General features: G+C 41.9%; 1 protein-coding gene across 2 annotated transcripts in view; it reads right to left on the bottom strand.

The window, feature by feature from the left end:
• ATP8A2 (ATPase phospholipid transporting 8A2) overlaps nt 1–156 on the bottom strand; it is a 281480-nt gene extending 281324 nt beyond the window's left edge. Inside the window, exon 1 of one of the 2 annotated variants that reach the window (XM_042839218.1) lies at nt 80–156. The gene's annotated coding sequence lies outside the window, so the exon portion shown is untranslated. The remainder of the gene's footprint in view (nt 1–79) is intronic. The other variant, XM_042839220.1, reaches the window with a different exon arrangement.
• Between the last annotated feature and the right edge of the window lie 17604 nt (nt 157–17760).

The raw sequence follows: 17760 nt of genomic DNA, 5'->3' as shown, positions 1-17760 counted from the left end.
CCATCCATCCATCCATCCATCCATCCATCCATCCATCCATCCATCCATCCACCCCGCCCGCCCGCTCCGCCGCACCCACCGCAGCCTCGGTACCCCGGGCCGGCAGCTCCCGCCGGGGCCGCGCCTGCGGGAGGAGAAAGGCCGGGCCGAGCCGCGGCTTCGCCCGCGGGAGCACCTCCCCGCCGGTTACCACGGCGGCAGCTGATAAATAATGCAGGGCCGGGGAGGGGGCACGGGCCCGCAGCAGCCAGCTGGCAGCGGTGCGGCCCGCCAGCCTCGAACAGCGGGAGGGGCCCCGCCCCGCGGCCGCTCTTCGCCCCGGGATCCGGCCCCGCAACCCCGCGGCTGCTGGAGACCGCCAGGCACCGGCGCGCGGCCAACCCACGGGCGGGAGGCACGGGCACACCGCCGCTCCGGGCCTCGGTGCTGCCCATCTGCGCCCCTTGTGCCGCACGCCCCTGCCCGGCGCAGACCAAGGCAAAGAACCACGCGCACGGACCTCGCTGAGGCCCACGGGGGTGGGAGAAGTTCACCCACAGCTTCTTCCCCCAAGTGACACCACAGACAGACCACTGGCCAGAGGGCTCCTTCCCCAGCACCACACCTCGACTTGGACTGAAGAGACCCAAAGCTTTATGCTCACGGTTTCAAAGATGAGTTCTTAGACTTGAAAATCATTTAACTCCAACTTGCTTATGCGAAGTGCTGTTTCACTTTGTGCTAAGAGAAAGCCAACACAGGTACAGGGAAAATAACTAGCTATTTCTCTGCTAAGCCTCAACATATTACTGAGGCAGGGATGTATTTCAGCTTTCCCCTTCCATTCTGAGCCATGGAGATGCTGTGTTACTTGAGCTGCAAACACTGGATAAGCAGCATAACAAGCCACAGATTTACAATCTAGCAAAGGTGGCTCTATGCACAAGAATAAGATCACAATAATCCTCTAAAAATGTTTTTGTTGTTGTTTTTTATAATTTTTCAAAGATACAATACTTATTTCTCAGTATTAAACAGTGTTAAAGCCAAATCCAGCAGCTATTTCTGATTTATGCTAGTATCAACCTGCAACAAACTGATTGGATCCAACAGTGCCTAAAAAGAACTCAGTACAGAGCGTGCCCCTGAAATTTAATTGTGTCCTTCTTAACCACAGCTTGAGGGAAAAACAGCAGCCCTACTACAGCCCTTAAGTTCCCACATACTACTGGTATATGCCTTGTCTTTGTGTGTGTGTATGTAAGAACTAAACCAGTCTAGGCTGATATTCTATTCCTCCACCCCAGCCTTTCCAAACTATTGATAATTTTATTGTCACGGCAAACTGGCTCTACAACCTCTAAACTTTAAGCACTAGAGGGCAACATTACCCCTCGTTTTTACAACACGCCAGTACCAAAAAAAATTTCACAGTTCTCATACCTGGCCAATGAAGCCACTGTGTAATTAAACTAATATGCTTTCAACAATACCATCTCTTGCCCAACACAAGTGTTGCACGTTGTAAATTCATATTTTGGATACATTAAACTGAACCTTGTGAGGCCTAATGAATTGATTGCCTTTACTTACATCTGACACTAACTCAGACAGCAAAAATAAGCTGTATGTGTGTACTTCATGAACAAATACCTGAAATAAAATATGTAAGACTGTGTATCATGCAAGATAATGCCATTATAATACTGTATCAGGTTACTCAGTCTGAAGAAACTTGCCACAACACAAAGGATTACTCAATCTTCCTGAACATTTTACTCTGCAGAAAAACAGAGCTAAGAGCAGTACTGGAGACTTGCTGTTCTTTCCCATTGATTCCATGTTGTGTAACCGAGTGGAGATCAAAGGGCAGTACCTTTAAGAGCATTAAGTGCAAGGAAGCAGCTTTCATCTGTTTTCCTTGTCAAGCTCCTGAACAGAAGCACAATTATAATTGTGCAAGCATACAATTAAAAACATTTTCCCTCCCCCTGATGACATTACTTGTTACAAACAAGTTTTTTTTTCCATCTCACTCCCCTGACTCTTGAAATCTTCCTGTTCACCAGTTTTCTTCACTATCAACTATCACAAAGCTGTGCTGTAACTTTTAGGAATAACTGAAAGATGACCAAATTTAAAGGCACTTAGGTTTACTTCACATACTGTTTTCCTGACCATTCTACTGCCAAGAGAGATGCTCCAAAGACAAATTCATAAACCTCATTCTTTAGGTATAGCAGAAGACTTCAAAGCCAGCTTGTGAGCTTGTATAAGCAGCTGTGCTAAGAGGGTTTGCATTTTTGAAAGTGGTTCAAATCAGCTGCTTCAATTCTTAGTGGAATAAGCCTCATTTTGGAAGATTACCCACTAATCCTGCCCAGCAGGAATGCCTTCCACCTCCCTCCCCTGTTTCTAAGCAGATCATGGCCAGAAGCCTGCAGATAGTGACCTATGTACTGGCTGTACAAGCTTTCATTCCTCACATTCAGAAAGATTAAGGAGCCCTAAGCTTCTGAAGGGCTCCTGGTGAACAGCAGCGCCAGAAGCAGCACCACCTTCAGAGGGCATCTTCCTCAAGGGAACCAGACCATGCACAGACTCGCTTCAAAAAGGTGAAAACAAGTTCACTTCTGTTCACTGGTTGAGAAAAGGTGTGGATACAGACCATGCAGGTTTGATCAGCTTCTACAGGGGTGCAGCTCTTTTTCAGCAATGTTTACTTCTTTGTATCCAAAGTCATCAAGTTCATTAATTTTGCTTCAGGGCTGACCAACTTAGCACTCAGGGAAGATTTTTGTCCCGTGGGATCTACATTTTCTTTTATTTCTTCAAGATCTTGCAGCACTGCAACCCAATTTATATGGGGGAAAAACTAGAGCAGAACACATTAATGGTAGAACATTGACCATCACAGCCTGTTTAGTTGGTATGGTTAACTACAGAAGGTTTTGGATATTCTCATTACATTGATCCTAAAAGTTCATATCATTTTGCATTTGCATCCTGAATACAAAACAGTTTACATCTGTCTGTGTGTAATCTGTCAAGCCAACTTGATAGAAAGAAGCAAATTCTGCAAGAATAATCCAGTATTACTTCAGCATTTAAACACGGCTACTCTTTTCACTGCTTGAGCACTTCAGCTCAACTAGTTACTCTTGAGTTCCTCTGTCAGTCCTCCCAGTCATCCTGCCAGTTCTTCCCCATCCAGAAATCATGGAAATCCATTCCCAGTGTCACCACATTGCTCTCAGCCTGTGAGTGTGCAATTCATGGAAAAGAGAAAGAAGAATTTTAGTACTTGGCCAAAAGTTGTCATTGACCAAAATCAAAATATGCCATTAAGTGATTATTCCCACTTCTATTCAGGAAATAAACCTTGATGGAGTCTTGATCTATTTATGTAAAGCAGAAATCACGAAAGGTAAATTAAAGAATCAACCAAACAAAAAAACATTATGAGATACTAGTGAGCCAGACTCCCCACAGGTACATGTGAAGGTACCAAAGAGCTACTAAAGCACCATGATTATCCAGGAAAACACTCATTATTTGTCATTGTTAACAGAACTGAGATCTCAGTGGAATTTGAACAGTGCCTAATACATCTGGCCTCAATACTGAGACCTGAGGCACCTACAGCAGGAGTCTAATATTATTTCCCACTGTGCTTTCAGAGTTCCACAAGGAAGAGTAGAGTTTTAAACACCCTTTCGTAAAGCACGGTTTTTAAAGCTCTTATTTCACACTATGTAATAAATTTTCTAAAAAAAGTAAGGGCTAAAGCCTGACAAAATACCAAAAAAACCTTATTTTATAGTTTTCTCTCATCATTAGGACATCATGCCTGATTTATCCAGACAACTTCACACTGCAGTTGTTATCACTTGAAAAACAGTTCAGTAAAAAGTATTAATCTTGCTTCACTGGACCTGCAAATGTGGTCTTTTCCACACATATCTATCTCCTTAATGTCTGCTCATTATTAATTGCAACTTCTCTGAGTAAATAAAGCGTTCTGAATTTGGCAGTTTGTTTCTTTGATTTATTATTTTTTTTTTTTAATACATAGATCAGTCACTTACGAAGCTTGCCAACCATCACAGGTCACAAGAGAACTCACTACAACGCACTTGTTTTCCCTTGAAGTAGATCATTGTTACTACCTGTGTCTTCCATCTTGGAGAGGTGCCTGATTGCTTTACTAATACGTTCCATTTTTAAGAAAACGTGTTAACAGAGTAATGGAGCACTCCATCAAGTGCTTATAACAGAATCACAAACTATGAGGAACAGCAAGTTTGCAATGGCACTTACCAGAAAGTCTTCACTGAGTCAGGCTTGGAACTTAAGTAATGCTAATTGTGACAGCCAAGTATAATCTTATGGCTTTCACACACACTGCAGGACTAGGATCTAGTAAATGAAAACACTGAACTAAAGAAACTGATCCTGCTTGAGCAGAGTTGGACTACAGGCTCCAGAGGTCCTATCTAGCCTTTGTTGCTCCATGATTCTTTGCTTTGGCAGTCACAGGCCCAACATCAAACAACCAGACGCAGCTGCTTGTGTCACCTCAAATGTATTATGTAGTGATTTTCAATTTAGAGACAGCTGAAACACACTTTTTCTCCAAGAAAAATAAATAAAATTAATAAAAGCAAACAATCTTACCAAGAGCCTCCAACAGAACATGAAGTGGTACTGTTACAGGCTAAGTCTCAGAGAAAGGAGATGCAAATTGAATATCTGAAACTGTAAGACATATTTCAAGAGGTGTCAGATAGGTTGGGATTTTGCTTGCAGTGAAATGAAATTGGTTCTTCACAAGCCATTCCAGGCTCTGAGTTACCATCACTTTCTTGATGAACTTCTCTTTTGCACGGTTAGTTTCACTAACTATTCACTGAGTGCTAAAGATGACACCAAATGAGAAGTTCTGTAGCTGACAATTGTCCACAACCTCTTACATAGCCAAGCTTCAGACTCCTTGCTGAAGCAAGTTGCTTTTATCCAAAACACACTCCCTTCTTGCACTGTTTCATAAACTCCATTCACTGTTCCACCGCAATGCACTTAACAGGGAATCTGAAAATGCTTAAAGGTAAGAGTTCAAACAGCCTGAGCACAGCACGCCCTAGGAGGAGTTGTAGGGCACTTCAGCTGCCCAGTCTTCCATGAAAGCTCGATTCCTACCAGGATTGCGATCTTTTGACCATGACTTATAACCAGTTCATGTGACAACTTGATGATAAGCATTAAGGCCTTATTTTCTGAAAATGAGAAAGCTTCTACAGCATTCAGTAATGTAATACTATATAGAAGAGTCTGAGAAAGAAAGTTCTGAGTAACTTACAGTGGAGCCCTTTCCTTCCTAGTTCTCACCTCATTAGAAGTCATTTTAAACATGCTTCCCTTTGTTATTAGAGAAGTGTTCTGTAAAATAAGGTGTGGTTAGACATTTGCAGACAAGTATCAGGGTTCATAAAAACAGCCTTGAAGTTAATATAATTGCAAATCACCACTCACTTCTCCCAGGAATTATGCAAGAGTTGCTCTACCTGAAGTTACTGTAGACACAATGACTTGGACTTGCCTAAGTTTTAATAGGCAGATATAAATCAGAGAAGCATAGGATGCATTTCCACAGTTCTCCCAGGGGTGTTGCCTTGGGGTCCTACACAACTTTTGTTGAGGCCATTTAGTAAAAAGCAATCCTTTATACGTAATATAACAAAATTCCTGCAAGAATACAAATGGTGAGTAGAAAAAAGCAGAAAATCCTTGAGTATTTTAGCTTAGAACTTCACTAACACTACACTTCTGCTCCAGTACTGTCTGATCAGGCTAAAGGGTCATCTAAAGAGGCAACGGCGTCAGTCCTGCCAACGTAAGGGCTATGCAGAAGCAGTTAAAGTCTTTTAGACTGGAGGCCTAACATTCAGCACTTCAGCCTAGAGCAACAAGAAGGCTGTGACAAGTTCTGCAAACTGCTGTGTGCTAGCTACAACATGTTCAGTAAATGAGGGAACATAAGTACGCAAGCTTCAGAGTATAATCAGGAAATGCTTGTTTAAGCATTTAAGGGAACAGAAAGTTTTCCCTTCATCTCCATCATTCCAAGCATTAGAAACCACACAACTGTTACACTAATAGGATAAGAGGCTCCCATCATGCAACCCTAACAAAATGGTCTATTTGTATTGTCTGCATTATATCGCAGAAATTGGGTGATTACTCCCACTCAGATTAGCAGTTCATGCAGTAAAACAGAAGCAGCACTACATACAGTGAAACAGTTCTGGGGAAGGTATTTATTTTTCCTGTCTGGTGACAATATGAAATAGACAAGTTGGAAGTGAACTCAGTTCTGGCACTAAAACTGGTAGGTATATTCTCTACATTTCTCTTAAGCTGTTTTGTTTTCAATACTTGCTTGTTCCAGCAGATTCTCACTGAGTATGCTGAATTGAGCAAAACATCAGATTAGACATTTATTCTTTAATTAATCCAAATTCCTATTTGTCAACAGCAAGAGTTACAGTGGTTAAAATTCTGCATTAGAGTCAAAAAAGCTGTGACTGCTATGGAATGGTTCTATTACAAGCTAAACTTGGAATGCTGGGGTTTAAACATTTCAGACAACCTATCTGTTCAAGTCAGAAGACAAAACCACATCTATACCTTTGAAGATGTTTTAAAGATGCACAGAAAGGATGAAAAATATTTTATGCACAGCAGAAAAATCAGATTTTAAGACAGAAATTTTCTTCAGTGCTAGATGCAGACCAACAACGAAATTGAGAATAAGATGAACACAGGGTCCCCAGAAGGATATTAAGAGTAAATAAAGCTTTAGAGACATGACAGAACATGATTGAGCAAAGGAAGCTTATTTTCTGAAATCCAAGATGCAGGAAAAGAGTTGTCATCAATCAAGTTGACCCAGGCATTGCAAAGGAAATTAAATAGCCAGCAGCTCTGTAACATCTCTGTTCTCTGCATAGCTATACAATGCAGGTAGACTAACAAAATTAACAAAGACAAAGAAGGGTACTGTTGGGCAGGGAAGTTAACCAATTTGACAATGTTCAGTATTTCAGAAGTTACTTAAAACCAAAGGGCTGTCTAAAACAGTGGACAGTGTACTGCTCTGCAAGAGAAGTTGTCATGCTGGAAAGAAGTCATCTGTCAACCTTCTTCTGTGAGACCAATTTCTTGAACAATTTCATGTAATCACTCAAAGCCAGAAGTCAGGTGAGTGGTCAGTAGTTTGGGCTTGCTTACACTGAAACTAGAGAGCTACGTGAAGCTGACAGCACGTGTCAGTCTTAAACAGACATTAATCCAGTCAAGAACATAAATAATACAGTACGAATGCTTAACACTGCCATTCAGGAAACAGTGCAAAGACTCCTGCTATAAACAGAGCTCAGTGAAGCTGAAAGAAGAGCTTGCACATACCAGTCAATCCAAGTACGACAAATTTGCCAGTTCTTAACTCCTAAAGAGTTAGAGGCAAGAAACATAGCTTGTCTTGAACAGCAGGCTCAGTCAAATAGTGAATGGAATTACATGCTGCAAGCAGAGACAGCTGGAGCCTGGATTTTGATGCGTGTGACCAAATCCTGTTGAATGATGAAGCCAAGTGTTGTCACTAATGACAGAACAAATTCCTAGCAGAAAACTAGAATTCAGAATTAAGCAGCAGCAACTAGAATCAAACTACTGCAGCAATACAGCTTAGCAACAACTATATGGAGAAAACTCAGATGCATGATCACGTACAGGTAACAGATATGTCAACAGACAGAGCTCTTACTGAGGAAAAGGATAAGAAGAAAGTCCACCCAATAAAATTCTTCTATGTGAATAAGACATTAATCAAAAGAAGAAAAAAAAAAAAAAAAGGTAGAATAATTAGGCGAGGGAAAGGAAAGGATTGCCTGTAGTCTGAGGTAAGGCCTCTTTTTCTTTTGCTGCTTTGGATGGCAAGATAAAGGCCTGATATTTGTTCCCTGCAACAATCTTTGTATGCAACCTTGATGAGGCCACAAGAGGAATAACACTTTGCCTAAAATAGCTGTTCTCCATCTCCCAAGTCATTTTGTACCTGCTCACTTAATGTCAAAACCAGGCAGCTCCTGCTGATAACGCTGAGCTAATAAAGCTGCAGAAGGGACGAATGCAATCTATTCTTATTCTGCCTCTTGCTTCATACCCACAGCTGTCAGCTAAATTCCATAGCTGCACCTGTATCACCGATAAGTTAAGAAAAGTTAGAAGAAAAACAAACTACAGACACCACATAAGCTCACATCTTTCAGTGGAAAAAACTTAACTCTGTGCAGTCACTTGTTGTTATGACCACAATTTCAGAATAAACACAGTCCAGGAGCAGATCAGTGGAGCACTAATAATTGATACCAGTGTTGTTTAAGATCCTGTACTGCACTGGACAACAACGGCTTTTCTAGACCCTGGCTCTATTCCACTCATCCTTCAGTTGTTCTCCAAGCTCACTCACGTAGTTGCTAGCAGCTTGTCATCATAACCTGAGCTTCAATATTTTTTTCTAGTAGACAATACTGTGTCTGCTAATGGTCTATGGGTCTCTTGCAACAGATAAGTGAGATTTAATACCATGACAAAGAGCGAATACTTGCATCAGCAACTACCCTTCATCACCAGAAATTTAAATACATAATAAGCTCTGCAACTCCAGTAAGACAGAGGAATCTCTCAAGCTGGTGCTGAAACTCCTCAGTCCCAAGCCCAAAACGTCTTCAAGTGCAATTGGTCTTCTAAGAGCTGGTTCTAAAAATTGGCTTCTCTCAAACCTGTAGGTAATTTGAAGAGTTGAATCCAAGACCCGTACGCTCTGGGTTTCCAACAACTTAGTAAGTAATGGAAAGGCACTAAGATTGAGTTAAAGATTCTACAAGAAGTTTGTGCTGATATTTTGAAGAACTTGATGACAACTTAAACAAACCCCATAAAAAGCACCAAAAAGGTGGCTTTGAAGGAGAATTGGTTGTAAAGTCTATGTATCCTAATAGCAACAAAGAAACATTTTTTATGTTATTTCCTTTTTCCAACTTACCCAAGAGTCTGTCAGAAGCTGAAATATCAAACACTGATGCTTCTTGTTTGGCGGTTACAGAATTTTGAGGCTTTGGGGAACTCTGTTTCTGCTCATCCAATACTGCTAAGCTCATTCTTTTTCTTCTTTAAAATACCTCTGAATTGGCATGGCCTGCTGTCAGTCAAGCTCAAAAGTCATTTGTAAACATTAGAATACACTGAATGCAAACTGCCTGCATTTGAGACAGGTAGGAGAACACTGGATTTAGAGCTCCTTTAACAAAACTTGGAAGCATTTTACATGCAAGGTACCAATCAAAATGCAGATTTCACTGTGCATACACATGGAAACACGTCCTGAATCCATTCTGCGTGGACTTTCAGCCTCTTAGATGAACCTTACCAAGTTTCTTTTGAATTTTCAGTTCAAAATCTTACTATCCAATGTCATAACACTGAATCCACTACACTTTAAAATGCTCAGAAATAATTCTACAACTTTCTTTCAGTACCATCCTTTGCAGACCCTGGAGTGGTTATTTTTTTTCAGAGATTTGATTGCTAAAGCAAATTAAAGAGTGAACATGAGGTAGCAGAAGTTAAATCAAAAATGGATTCTGAGAGATCGAAAAAGAATAAGCATCTCTCCTCTGAATAATCTCACAAACCAAGGAAGATTCTATACCCAACAAAAGTGCTACAATGCCATGTTAGATTGCCATAACCACTAATCCTATCTGTGGGCCACACTACCAATGCAGAGCATCTATTAAGTGATTACAAAAATACTGCAGAAATGGATGCAGAAATCTTCTTAGCACAACTGACAGTCACAACTAATCTTACAAGAGAACAGTTGCAGTCTCTCCTCCTCCTACCTTTGAGGCATTTTTCTCTGTATTGATACTGGTTGAAGCTAAAAATACCTTTGGCACATTGTAATTCTATTAGTATTCTAGCACACAAGTGCTTTTCTTCTTTCTGTTATTCATCTGTTCCTAAAACAATTTACTAACGGCTTTAAGCATATCAGCTGCAAGCACAGCTGATCTTGATTTCTAAGAGAACAATTTAAAGAAGACAGAGAAATATTTTCCCCTTTATGCACTGCTGATTTAAAGCTATCTGTATTCTGATGCTTCTGCTGGAAGCTGCAAGGCCTGTGACATTGGCTTCCAGCCAATGAAAGATTAGAAAGATTTACTGAATACATACTGACCTTTAGCTCTAAAGCATTCCCAAAGCTGCTGTTGTTCATTCTGTCCCCCCACAGTTCCATATAATGCACAAAAGCAGCTGCCCATTGTACAGTTACCTATGGAGATGCATCTCCTCCAGCGATGACACAAGGGCATGATGTTCATTCTGTCTTGCATCAGCTGCATGAAGACAAAAACAGCAGTAGTCCTTCAAAGATCTCTACAGCATTAGCAGGTCTCAAAGCTGATTAAAGCGATCCTCTTGGTAATCTGTGAAATACATGTTTTGCACTTTCAAATTGCTCTGCAATGGATTCTCAGGAGGAGAGTGTGCAGTCTGTGTCTGCGTATACCCACACAAGAAGACTACTGTGGCTTTCCCTGGAACATTCTAATATGTTTCAGCAAAAAGGGGAATTTGACATTGCCCTAATTCCTGCACTCGAAATAACCATCCACCTGCTACTGGGCTCTGACCCTTCCATACCAGGTTTCAAAGCACGGATTTTTTCAAGTGAAATGCTAGTAAAAAGACACAATAGAACTCAGCTTATGTTCCCTTTGGAGCTGCTATCTGCAGTGTTAGAGGTTATGAGATTGATTCATCTTTGCAGTTACAAAAAAGGAATTAGTTTTTGTTAAACTTACTTTTCCTTGCCTCTGAACAGGATGCCAGTGTTTTCTGGATCTCAAATGAAAAGGTTAATAAAAGTCCATTCAGCTACTACTTCAGGTAATAAAAGTCCCTTGCCTTTAAAGAAGGAAAGTAGTTTTCCTTTCTTTCACCCATAGTACCCCATAAGTCTATGCCTTTCTTTTGAGTCACATATACTTCTGTGGTCCCTATAGCAGCTTTCCAGGGTCTTTACCTGCCCCCCTCCAGACCATTCACTTGCATTTTGGATGGGGACAAGAAAACAAAGCATCAGCATCATACTTAAAGCCTCACAGGGCAGCCCTGTGAGACGGCTAGGATTTGGCTTACTACATCATATCTTAAGCTACCTTTCCAATACATTTCTCTGTGGAGCACCTCACACTGATGTATGTGGAGATCTGCTCAACGTGGTGCCCGTGGGCTGCAGGGGGACAACCTGCCCCACGGTGGGCCTCTCCTGGACTGCAGGGATCTGCTGCTCTGCACCTGGAGCACCTCTCGTCTTCCTTCTGCACTGACCTTGGGGGCTGCTGGGCTGCTTCTCTCCTATTTCTCATCCCCCTCTCCCCGCTGCTGTTGTGCAGTTTTTCCCTCTCTTCAGTCTGCTCTCCCACAGGTACAACCAGAATAGCTCACGCCTCAGCTCTGCCCAGCAGCGGGTCCCTTTTGGGGCAGCTGAAGCTGGCTCTGGTATGCCACAGGGCACTGTTGGGCTCTGCTCAGGGGCCACTCCAGCAGTTCCCTGCTCTGTTAGTTTTGTCTCTCCAGCACACCAACATAACACTACCCATTGCAGAGCAGAGTTTTGTTTACACCAATGCAAAACCAGATTCAGACACGAGGGGTCTGTTGGGCTGCAGGCTGGTGGAGCAGAAAGCCAGAACATCACCTGGCAAAGAGCACAGCTATGGCTGGTAAGGGATCATCAAGTAGAGGGCGTCAAATATTCATGAGCAAGACAATGACAGGAAATCACAGAGGACACTGCTAGCTACAATAAGTGTTTTTTCCTCAGGAGAGGAAGACACTCACAATTTTATTTGCTCTTATCTAGCTTTCATTAGGGAAGTGTTGCATAATACATGAGGAAAACATCTGAGAACAACGTTTGAGAACATTATCTGCTCCCTACACAGATGAATCTGTGAGCAAAACATATTGTATCTGTTTGTACTTTGCTGAGTACTTTGCTGTAGCCAGTTTTTTCTACTAAAAATGCTAAGAGCTTGCCAGCTGACTAGGGCAGCCTGCATTCTTGGTGCCCTACTATAGAGCACACAACTGACTTATCCCTACCCAAACCCGATCCAGGCCGGCAAGATGGGAAAACAGACTGCTGTGTTAGCATACCCACAGGTAGGAAAGCTCAAAGCACTGGACTGCCCAGCCCAGAAGGGTCCCAGCAGGATGCTGGCTGCTGTTTGCCCTGAGTTCCGTTTGCTCTATGCAACCTCAGAGCTACCATGGCCATTCCCAATTCAAGCATCTTATTTCAAAGGCTCAACTGCAGCTGAAATGCATTATGATGGTAACACCTGCCTAAAACTGTTCTGGAGGAAGTTACAGTGCAAGTTACAGTATTTTATTTTTTAAAATGGAAAGTGGCTGTCATGGTTTTATGATTTTTGGTCATCAGTATTCCACACCATAACATCATGTTATGCACTGGGGGGTATGACTTCTGCCGAATGTTCATCCGACAGAGAAGAACTACATTTCCCCAGGTACAAAAATTGTACCTCATGCTCTCTAAAAAAGGCCATCAGATCTTTTTGAACTTGGCTGCTGATGCACAACACATGAAGTCCATCTTTGGATCTGTATGCCCGAGCTACGTTTTTTGGACAGAAGATAATAAAGGATTATATGAAAATATATTCAGACTGCTTAACTTTGCCACATCATTTCTTTTCAGAGGCAAAAAGCCTTATCTAAACTCTTGTACTGTAACTTGAAGTTTTGCAAGACTTGTCCTTGACAGATGCGGTAGGTACGACAAGTGTATGTGCTGGCTGCTGCAGGGAGATTGACTTCACCATGACATTATGGCATTTTCTATACTGTCAGGTTTGAATATTGCATCATTTCAAAAACTATGGAATTTATTTTGAAAAATCAGTAAAACAAGGCTACCTCAACACATACATGACTTTAGCTTCCAGGATTCTTGTGATTGCTCCAAATCATTTTAGAAGTACCATAAAAATCACATTCCTCCAGCCAAACTGCACAGTATTTCTCCTTAAGCAAAATGGTCCAGCTCCAATTCTCTCTGAACCCACCTGTCCCTATCCTTTGATGGCTTGTGCACATCTCCCTTTGCATTTCTCAGGCCAAGGAGAAGACAAATTAGCCATTTGCACAGTATACTCAACAACATGCACTGTCTAGTATCAATATTGCTACTGGAAATCCTTCCATGCATAATGCTGAGTATCAGCAACTCAGTATTGTCAGTTCCAGAAATGGAAAAACTGAGTCAGAAAAAAAGATTTTGCAAAGTTTTGCTTTAAAAACATAATTACATTTTGAGTCTTGGATTTTGAGGTTTGGAGGTTTGCTCATTGGTTCTTTAAAAAGAAAAAAAAAATACATTACCTATCTTCTCACCCCTGGCACTTTATATTAAAGGAGGTGTTGTATTGTCAGGGTTCTCTGCTGTAACAGCTCATTTGTTTAATCCCCCCCTGCTTCAGGCCAAGGGCTCTCAGGAGGCCAGCAGATATCAGCTGGTTCATTTTATGTGGGAGGCTGCAGTAAAACACAGGCATGCCATTGATATCTGTGAGAGTTTACTGGGTCCTTACTGAAATACAGCTGCAGGACAGAGATTTTTCTATTTTGGTACACATCTTTCTATCATTTACCATCCCTTTAGGAATCAGAACACACAAGCTTTTAAAAGGTGGTCCTTACACAGGCAGAACCTCTTCTACTCCCATTCACCATTTCCCATGTTTTATTCACTAAGGAACCCTGAACAACCCAGAAGACCCTACAACCTTCTCTTGTGGGACAGATGTGCTGGAGCACACATGGCTGCACCCAGTGTCTGCAGTGGCTGCTGCCACTGTCTCCTAAACAGCAAAATGGCAGGGGCTAGATCCTGTAGCACTCATCCACCTCTCCTGGCTGCTGAATCCCCAACAAGCTGTGGGACAGAACAGGCAGTTTCCATCCTCCTGTTTCTCTGCACAGTTCAAATATTTTCAGCATAGCCTCCTACTGCTCAGAGCTGACGAACTGCCACTGATCAGTCTTCCCAAATGTAGAACAAGGAGTGATCTCCAAAGCTTCACTGCTGTCCTTATTTAAAACAATTTCAAGTTAATTACCGGATGAACAAGCTAATGTTCATCAGTATGTCAACTGCTCTCTTACTTTTAGAGTTTTTTAAGCAACAAGGTGTTCTTCTGCACCTTTGTTCCTGAATTTGTAAAAGGCAATTACTTCTGGAAGCCAGGAGTATATTGTTATAACAGTTCCACACCACACTGGGTGTCCTAATAATAGCTTTTCTTCCTACAGGAACTAAAATATTTGTGCTCCTCAAGGGCAAGGACTTTACAGGACTTCAACTGCTTAACTCTATTCAAATTCAGATCAAACTACTCTGGTGCCTACACCTCAAACACCTGCTGAGCCTCAGCTCCTTCATTCCACACAGAGAGATGACATAAATGCATCCCACAAGTTGCAGATGAGCTGTGCATACTCTGTGCCCCATCAGCTGAACCAGCAGAGAGAAGCACAGTGCAGCACAAGGAAACCACAGAGGGCCTGCAGCTGCTCCCACCAAAGGAACACTGAGGAATGAAGGAAATGCCCTCCACCTCTGGTACCACACTGGGGAAAAGGAGTAAACACACAAACCAAGCTTCTAGCAATGAGAAGGAAGACAAGACAGAAACAAAATGCCACAAATGGCTTAGGTGCATTTATTCCTGCTCTGGTGACTTCATGACTGCTGGCCACAAACCATTCCAATTAGCAACTGTGGTAAAAATCTTCATCTGCTACAAGATTTAAGTCATGCATGTTATTCTTTACAGCTATATTTAGACAAACTGTGTTTGTTATGTAACAGTTCGGATTCTCCTACAACAGAAATATAAATGGCATTTTGTTTAATTACTATTAGAAAACCTGTTTTTAACTACTGCCAGGACAGCCTCAGTGTCACTGAAACCCACAGGAGTTTTGCAGGGATGAATAGAACAATCCTCCACAGGTAACATGCTGCAGCCCCAGTCAATATTAGCTTACCAGATACTTCATTCAAGTTGGTTATTAAAATCCAGTGTGCTGTCTCAAAACAGACTGAATAGGTGAGGGTAGCACCCAATTAAGATATTTAATCTTTTTTCCTAGAGGCTGTGAATGACAGAATTACCATAAAACCATAAGGGTTGGAATGGACCTTGAAGTCCATCCAGCCCCAACCCCCTGCTGTGGGCAGGGCTGCAAGCCAACACATCAGGCTGCCCAGGGTCCCATCCAACCTGGCCTTGAGCACCTTCAGGGATAGTCCATAGCTTCTCTGGACAGTCTGTGGCAATGCCTCACCACCCTCTGAGTGAACAACTTCCTCCTAACACCTAAATCTCCTAGTTTAAAGCCATTCCCTTTTGTCCTATCACTATCAGACCATGTAAAACATCATTTTTCATCTTTTTCATAAGTTCCCTCTAAATAGTGAAAGACAGCAGTGAGATCCCCTTGGAGTCTTCTCTCCTCCAAGCTGAACAAAACACTTTGAACATTTCAAATCCAGCTCTTGTACAGACGGTGTTTGTCACACCATATATTAAAGAGACTTAAGAACAGTTTGCTGGTGGATTAAAACCGCTGAGATCAAGTTGGGCATTCCCAGTCATTCTACCAGCCTCCCAAATGAACAGGTGCTACAATTTAACCCAGCCAGCAGCTCAGCACCTTACAGCCTTTTGCTCTCTCTCACCCTCTGTGGGATGGAGCAAAGAATCAAAAAAGGTAAAAGTACAAGAGATTGAGGATTGAGATAAGAATATTTTGATAAAGAAAGATGTAAAAGAATACAAAAAGAGATGCACATTTGCTCACCATTGGCTGACCAACACCCACTCCATCCTTGAGCAACAGCATCCCCCCAGCCAACTCCCCCAGTGCCATTGCCCAGTATGACACCACATGGTCTGGGACATCTCTTTGGCCAGTTGGGGTCAGCTGTCCTGGTTCTGTCCCCTCCCAGCTCCCTGTGCGTTCCCAGCTCCTCACTGGTCAGGAAGCATGAGGAGCTGAAACGTCCTTGGATTAGTGTAAGCACTGATCTACAGCAACCACCACATCAGTGTGTTATCAACACTGTTCTCACCTTGAATCACAGATCCATACCAGCTGCTAGGAAGAAAAATAACTCTATCCCAGCCAAAACCGGGACAGCAGTGCAGTAACTGTTTCAGCCACTAGCATTCAAGATCCTAAACTTATGCCAGAAGTTCAGGTACAACCAACTTCTGCTCATTTGCTCCTAGCTGGGTGTTGTTCAAGTTCAGGAACCTACTCTTGTTTGTCCTCCTCCAGTATCCATCCCTTCAAGATTTCTGTCAAGTACCTTTTCAGAAGAGTCACAACATAACACTTGCACCTGGCACTGGTTTTATATTATCATGCTGAACACTGACAAATGCACACAGAACTGCCAGGAAGACAAGACTTATTAATAATAAAGCAATACATGTTGGTTCTCTCTTAAACATACTTCCCTAGCTTGAGCAAAGATTCAAATTCTGTATCATATCCTGGAAAGGGAATTAATTCTCAAAGCAGCTCAGCAGCCAGGGAGATCGTGGTGTAACATCGAGACAATAAGAGAATTTTCAGTCCAATTCACTGTTAATCAATTTCCAAGTTAGTGATAGCATGCCTTGGGTCAAGAAACATGCACGCAAATACATGTAGTATAAACATGACAAAATTAAAACTCAACAATTTCCAGTCTCTTGTTCTGCTTTCTAATGTTTGAGTGAGATTAATGTCTCTGGTGATTCATCAGGCAATTCATCTGTCTACAGATAAATTTTTTGTAAATTGAAGGAATACACACACTTGATTTTAATTTCAAAACTGTGCACCAAAGCCCATATTGCCATATCATCTACAGAGGACTCAGATCACTATACAATAAAAAATATGTAAATAAAATCTATAAATGATGGGCTTATATTCCTCTTGACCATAAAACCCTTGATCTGTAAAAGTTATTTGAAATACTGCTCTCTTTTCAGAGGTGTGAAGCGAGGAAGACCAATGGCTGGTGGTTTCCCAGTGCAAAATGGAAGCTTTAAAAAACAGCCAGGTTGAACTACCCCTGGTTTCATGAGCACTCCACCTACCTGTGACTAAGGCACCTGTTCCCACCTGCTCACCATGTTTTGCAAATCAGCCTTACAGCAAACCTGGCCTCTGCTCAGCTTTTCTGTTCCTCTGTAGCTGTTTCAGCTGCATTTGACAGGAGAAATATGCTTACAAATGGATCTTGTATTTTACACTGTCATAAAACATTGTACCACAACTTCTGAGAATAGATTTTCAGAAAAATAAGCACAATGGAAACCTGTTCTTTCGTTACAAGCCTTGCTTTACTGGGCAAAACCAGCTATACTTTCAGTCACATTTAAACCTGCTTGTTTTTACACTGCCCTATTTTTACATCCCCCCTTGTCCCAGTGCAAATGATTCTGACTGTACACAAAGCCACCAAGATTCAGCTGAAAACAGATCAGAATTGCTGTATTTCTCACACTTCATGCTTTCATTGTCTTTTCTCATTTCAATTCCACTTCCTTCTGCATGAAC

This window comes from Centrocercus urophasianus, unplaced genomic scaffold, assembly GCF_019232065.1.
Source record: "Centrocercus urophasianus isolate 14NV4802_14NV808 unplaced genomic scaffold, USGS_Curo_1.0 seq_9, whole genome shotgun sequence".
NCBI lineage: Eukaryota > Metazoa > Chordata > Aves > Galliformes > Phasianidae > Centrocercus > Centrocercus urophasianus.
This window is presented reverse-complemented; position numbering and strand designations above follow the sequence as displayed.